The 6,774-nt window shown below is 38.6% G+C and overlaps 1 non-coding gene across 1 annotated transcript; it reads right to left on the reverse strand.

Annotated features, from left to right (window-relative positions):
- Positions 1–2,432: 2,432 nt before the first annotated feature.
- Positions 2,433–2,514, reverse strand: Trnas-aga. Its single transcript has one exon. It is a non-coding gene; the product is annotated as a tRNA-Ser (tRNA).
- Positions 2,515–6,774: the final 4,260 nt, after the last annotated feature.

Genomic DNA, 6,774 nt, shown 5'->3' on the forward strand with positions numbered 1-6,774 from the left:
TTCAGTATTTCACTTAAAACAAGTTCTCCTATGAGTGGGTAGCCCACAGAATATCACTGCAGTATCGTTGTACGTTTATTGTTTCGTTGAAAAATATGGGACCCACAATCCGACGTCTAGAAATTGCACTATCCAAACTCCATTTTTCACAGAATGAAGTGGTTCCTCATGAATACACAATGGATTTGCGATACTCCACATACGAGAATTTTGCGAGTTCATGTACCTGGATAAATGAAACCACGCCTCATCATTGAAAAACGTTTCATTAAGAATATGCCTTCCATTTTGTTGAAGGAAATTTTTGAACCATTGACGATAATGCAGTCTCTTGCCACGATCAGTATTTTTCAGTTCTTCCACGACTGTCACTTTGTATGGGAAAAGTTCTAATTTTTTCCTTACAGCTGTGTGGGCCGTTCCGACACTAAAATTGATTTCCTAGGCGAGTTTTCTTACTGACTTGTTCGGACTCATGGAAATTTTATCGGAAATATCGAGTAGTTTATCCTCAGACAAAACGCTGAGACGACCACTTCTCGGTGCATCTGTCACTGTCCCCGTACTTCGAAATTTGTTAATCAAATCTCGCAAAGTATCGCGATGTGGGAGTGTTGCCTCCGGGAAATCTGAATTAAATGTTTGACGAAATAAAACTGTGTATTTACCGCCAGCTTCGAACACTTGGTAGACTAAAAACACACTTCTTCAATGGTTAGCATTTTAAGTGACAAAAACGAAACAAACGAAAAAAGGAACTAAACTTTAACGTTCACGTCAACACGTAACGACACACACCAACGATACTACTGACGCAGGCCGAGATAAACAAAAAAGTAGAATGTAGGGAGAGTCCACTTGAAGGTAAGTAACCCAGGCAGGCGAACAATTATGCGGCACGCGGACCTAACAATCATATGGCACTGCGGAGAGACTTTTTGAACACACCCGTATTTCTTCCGTGTTTGCAGTTAAAATTATTGGACATACATTCCACCTCTTAAGCAAAACACTGTTTTTTCTTGTTACCCAAACATGTTTCAGCACCTCTGTGCCATCATCAGTAGGTTTTGTTTATTTAACAGCTGTAAAAGTTAACATATTTTAGGTTGTAACTGCTCTAACAAAATAAAGCGTAAAGACAGTTTTTGTTCGTTTTTCTTCTTACCTTGGTTTGCACAAAAGGGGGAACCTATGTCCAATAAGTCTGCATTTTTATATAACCGAAACAATTACTTTCGCTGCAAGAACAGTACTCATGCAAAAACATAAAAATATATAATTATTGTTTTTTGTACTCAACAGAACTTTCTTCATCAAGATCAAAGTCAAGAATTTCCTCTTATTATTGATAAATGCGGAGTTTGTTGATGAATAAAAGAAACATGTTTTAAAGAAGTCCGACGAAAAGCGAAGCTATGTTTGATGTAGTTTTGTTTTGCGATCGTTATGAGGTGATGCCCGACAGGTGTACAACACATCTAATGTGCAGGTAATGCAGGTGAGGCCTTAACTGAGCAAAGCTACTAAAAAACTATGGTAGTCCACAGTTATGACAGTGTACTGTAGCCTAAGGTAGTTTTACAACTCTACAAATAGCGGATTAATTGGTACATCCGAATGTGTTCTATCAACCTTTCCCTTCTTCCAGCCACGTTGTGCCATAACTTTCTTTCCTACTTAATTCAATTCAGTATCTGTTCATTAGTTATCTGATCCACACACCCAGTCTTCAGCATTCATCTGTAACGACACACCCTGTTAGCTTCTGTTTTCTATGTAAAACTATTGTTTATCGCCTATGTGTCACTTCCGTGTAAGGCTATCCTTCATTCATATAGTGCAGAAAAAATTTCCTGTCACTTAAATTTGGACAAATTTTAATAATCAAATCGAACTACCGTCTTCATAGCGATTTTACTATGCTAATGTACATTCAGATGTCACAGCTTCATCATCATTGTTGCTGTGGTAACTAAAGACCTTCATGACGATATCAACATACCATAAATACTAGTATGTTGGAGTCCTAATGGTAATTCAATAAATATTTCTGTAATTGGGCTTGTATTTCGTCGCAATAACATAAATTAAAATTTTAGAATGCGCTGCAATTCCCTAAGATACCTGATTCTGACGTATTGACGTCGAAATGTAGGTCCTTACATGACAATAGTTCTAATGATGAAGCTATGACTTCAGAATGTAGATTAGCGTGTTCGATAAGAATAACCTCTGTGGGTACAATTAATTTTAAATTTGTATTAGAACTTGCAGTGCACTTATCATACACTTCGCGGTTGCTTCTCCTATCTGCATTATACTTCTGTCTTTGTGATCTATTAATTGCTGTAGAGCAGCATCATTGACGGCGATCACACTTGCTTCAAATTTTCAGCACAAATGATGCCGTGCTTCAGATTAAAAATTTTCGCAGTCGGTAGGACTCGAACCTACGCTCCCAGAGGGAATCTGATTTCTAGTCAGACGCCTTAACCACTCGGCCACGACTGCTTCTGTCGAATCCCTCTTCAAATAAATACAAACAGACGCAGGAGCTACAAGCGCCCAGACGAGGTGTATTTATCGGAGCGCCGTTACGTAACGGAGAGCAATTAAAGGGCGCTCTGTTTCCGTAGATCATTTAAAGGGAAGCTGCGCTCCAAGGGTAACAAGTAGCTGCCCATTTTTAGAAGTCTGTATGTTACTGGGAAAAAGACACATCAATAATACCTTCGGCAATTTGAGACACTATCTATATTACTAAACCATTGTCCCGGAACATAATACCACTACCAGGTAGCCTATCCAATGCCTTTCAGGGGAAGTAAAATTTGATTTTAGATATTTTGCGTAATTATTAACCGAATTTAAAAAAAAATTAAAATGCTTTCATATTCTACTCATTAAGAGGTTGTCTTAAGTTGAAAGTTTAGCACAATGAGACAAATATTGCAAATAAAAACTGTGCTTTTGTCTCGAAGGAGCGTAACTGGCGGCGCGCCAATACCCGGTCTTTCTGAGGAGGGCACCTACCGGCTTCCAACAAACTCTTACACGTAATTCCAAACCTTCAAGAAACTTGTTCTTGCTGACAATCCCACAGTATGATGAAAGGGAAAAAAAGTTTATCGCTTTCAACATTTTCACTGTTCATGCAGTTAAACTCCTGTTACAGGCCTGAAGTTTTAATTTATTACTTCTCGACTACAAACTATGTGCATCACCGTTTGCTGGCAGTATCCTGATATATCACTGAATTTACCTGCAACGTCAGATCAAGTTCAGGAGATATGACGACATAAACATTTAGATGCCTGAGAATCTAGCTTTTGCATAAAATGTAGCGCAGATTATCCAAATTATATTCTTTGAATGTTTCATAATGAGAGCACTTAGCTACTGCCAACAAATTTTAAGCACAATCTCAAATCTTTCCTGAATTTTTGGTAGCTTCCATTCTTCATTTAACACATTAACTCATTTGTAATCAGGCGTTTGAAGCTCTTTTTATACACGGTTTTTCGATTCTTTAAAGAATCGTGGTTTCACCGGTGGTGCATATTCTGTGTTTACGAAGTTACTGATCATTGCTCCAATGCACGTGTGCTCCAACTGACCCAGTTTCCTTGAGTCAGCGCTCGTGATGTTTTGCTTAAATCAGCACCATACTTCATATGCGTACAGTCTCTGTAGTACTTATGTTTTGTGTCTGTGGCTATGGACTCCGAGGTACCGGATTCGACACCTAGTTTTTTACTAATAATGTTAAGTCTGATGAGTTCAAGCTGAAGGAAACCTAAATGCCAGTTCACTTAATCTTCGACGTTTTTATGATTTTTACCTTGTCGCGTGACAGTTCTTATCGGCAGAACAACGTAACACTACGCCATTAGATTTTTGTTTATGGTGTTGGATGAAGCCTGAGGTGCACAAGCGAAAGGTGAACACGAGAGATGAACTGCATGGTCACATCGTAGGCGCTCCCGCTCTTATGAAGGAACTTGCAGAGGCACTCTGAGAAGCACCACATTTTCTCCCCTAAGTGGGATATTCGAACATTTATTGCGAACTGTGAAACAGCTGTAAAGTGACGTGTGCGATAATGCTTAGAGGTGAATGGGTTAAAAATTGATACTCGGTCCGCATCTCGTGGTCGTGCGGTAGCGTTCTCGCTTCCCACGCCCGTGTTCCCGGGTTCGATTCCCGGCGGGGTCAGGGATTTTCTCTGCCTCGTGATGACTTGGTGTTGTGTGACGTCCTTAGGTTGGTTAGGTTTAGGTAGTTCTAAGTTCTAGGGGACTGATGACCATAGATGTTAAGTCCCATAGTGCTCAGAGCCATTTGAACCATTTTTTGATTGATACTCGAGTTTTCAAATGGATACTTTGTAAAACGTACGTGCAACGTTTACTAACTGTGGCACATGTGTAAACCTGACAATGTGTTGAATAATACAGAAAATAAATAACAACGTACATCAAATGTGTTCCATCTCGAGAACAATTCTGAATGGCATATGTCCACACAAAATTTTTGTCTTCAAATGATCCTATCATTTCCCTGAATACTGACCATTCCTCCTGGTGACCATTCCTTCTGAGACACTCTGTATAGCGTGTACCTTTGTGACACAAATTACCTGTGCTACTAACAAGAATTCTTTATGGAAGAAAGCAAAAACTGGTAGAAGCCGACCACGGGTAAAATCAGTTTGGATCCCAGAGAAACGTAGGAACACGCGAGGCAGTACTAACTATACGACTTATCTTAGAAGATAGGCTAAGGAAAATACAGGGAGCGAATCGCTGTTTACAACTTGTTCAGAAACCAGACAGCAGTTATGAGTCAAGGGGCATGAAAGGGAAACAGTAATTGAAAAGGGAGTGAGGCAGGGTTGTAGCCTACCTCCGATGTTATTCAATCTGTACAATGAACAAGCAGTAAAGGAATCCAAAGAAAAATTTTGAATATGGAGGTTTGCCGATGACACTGTAATTCTGTCAGAGACAGCAAAGGTCTAGGAAGAGCAGCTGAACGGAATGGACAGTGTCTTGAAAGTAGGATATAAGATGAACATAGACAAAACCAGAACAAGGATAACGGAATGTAGTCGAATTAATTCAGGTGATGCTAAGGGAACCAGATTATGTAACGAGACACTTAAAGTAGTCGATGAGTTTTGTTATTTGAACAGTTAAGTAACTTACGATAGCTGTAGTAAAGACAATATAAAATGTAGACTGGCAGTGTCAAGAAAAGCATTTCTGAAGAAGAGAAATTTGTCAACGTCAAATGTAGAGTTAAGTGTTAAGAAGTCTTTTCTGAAGGTATTTGGCTAGAATGTATCCTTGTATGGACGAGAAACGTGGACGATAAACAGTTTAGATAAAAAGACAATAGTAGCTTTCGAAATTTGGTGCTACAGAGGAGTACTGAAAATGAGGTGGCCCAATCATGTAACTGATGAATAGAATGGGAGAGACAAGAAATTCGTGGCACAAATTGATCAAAAGGAGGGATCGGTTAATAGGACACATTCTGAGACATCAAAGACTCACCAATTTAGTATTGGAGGGAAGTGTGAGGAGTAAAAATTGTAAAGGGAGACAGAGATGAAAACAGTAAGCGGATTAAGAAGGATGTAGGTTGCAATAGTTACTCTGAGATGAAGATGCTCGCACAGGGTAGAGTAGCATGGAGAGCTGCATCAGACAAGTCTCAGGACTGAAGGCCACAACAACAACAACAACAACAACAACAAAGAAAACAACAACAGAAACATTGATCCTGGTTTGCGATTGAGTATATAAATTTTTTTTCTTATAGTGCTATCATTGTAAATCATATTTTTAAATAAATGTTCATGGTTGTGGCAGTATTTCCAGTGTTTTCAACCATCAGTTTTGGATTCTCAACCACCCCAGAGCTGCTGGGGAATTTTCCCAGAATATGAGGGCGTATTTCAGCTGGGCATCAAAATGCTAGTGATTATTGATTGATGCATCCTTTTAGGGCCCTTGAAAGATAACGGCCTGAACACAGCTTGCAACCGATGAATTCAATATGTCTGTCCTACTTTGTAACTTTGTGTTCGAAGGCCAAGAAATGTTGCTGTCTTTTTATTAATGAGTTGTTAATTGATTATGACACTGGGGTAATGCATGATATTTTTGATAGCTATGGAAACTTATAGATACGGTTTTTCTGTTATTAATTATGAGCTGACTTACTGCTGGCCGTTTACTTATTTGACTTGTAAGAGTTTACAATATGTTCGATATTTCCATTATTTTGTGGATTTTACTAATAATGTTGTATCTTCAGCAAAAAGAGTTGTTTCATCTGAATAAACATGCATACATAGCGCATTGATATAAATCAGGGAAAGAAGAGGTCCAATACTGACCCATTCGTGTACCTGACAGTTGATTGAGAAGGCGTTCTTTTGACAAACATTCTGACTGTTTTTGTGGTTTTACTTCTATAAGTCTTATGTTTACTTTTAGCTTGCGGTTGCTAAGAAATAAGTGAAACCATTCATTTGACAGGCTCCTAAATCCATTGTATTCCAACTTATTTAGGAGACTTTTATGATTTACCATGTCAATTGTTTCTGTTAAATCTAAGAAATATTTTATTTTTATTCTTGTTTACATCAGTTGTTTTTAGAACAGTAGTTATGCACTGACAAATGCCTGTCTCAGTTTCTGGCTTCGGAAATTTTGTTGTGCATTGCTTCCTATTTCATTATTGTTCAGAAACTGTAGCAAT

This window comes from Schistocerca americana, chromosome 7 (genome assembly GCF_021461395.2).
Source record: "Schistocerca americana isolate TAMUIC-IGC-003095 chromosome 7, iqSchAmer2.1, whole genome shotgun sequence".
Taxonomy (NCBI): Eukaryota; Metazoa; Arthropoda; class Insecta; order Orthoptera; family Acrididae; genus Schistocerca; species Schistocerca americana.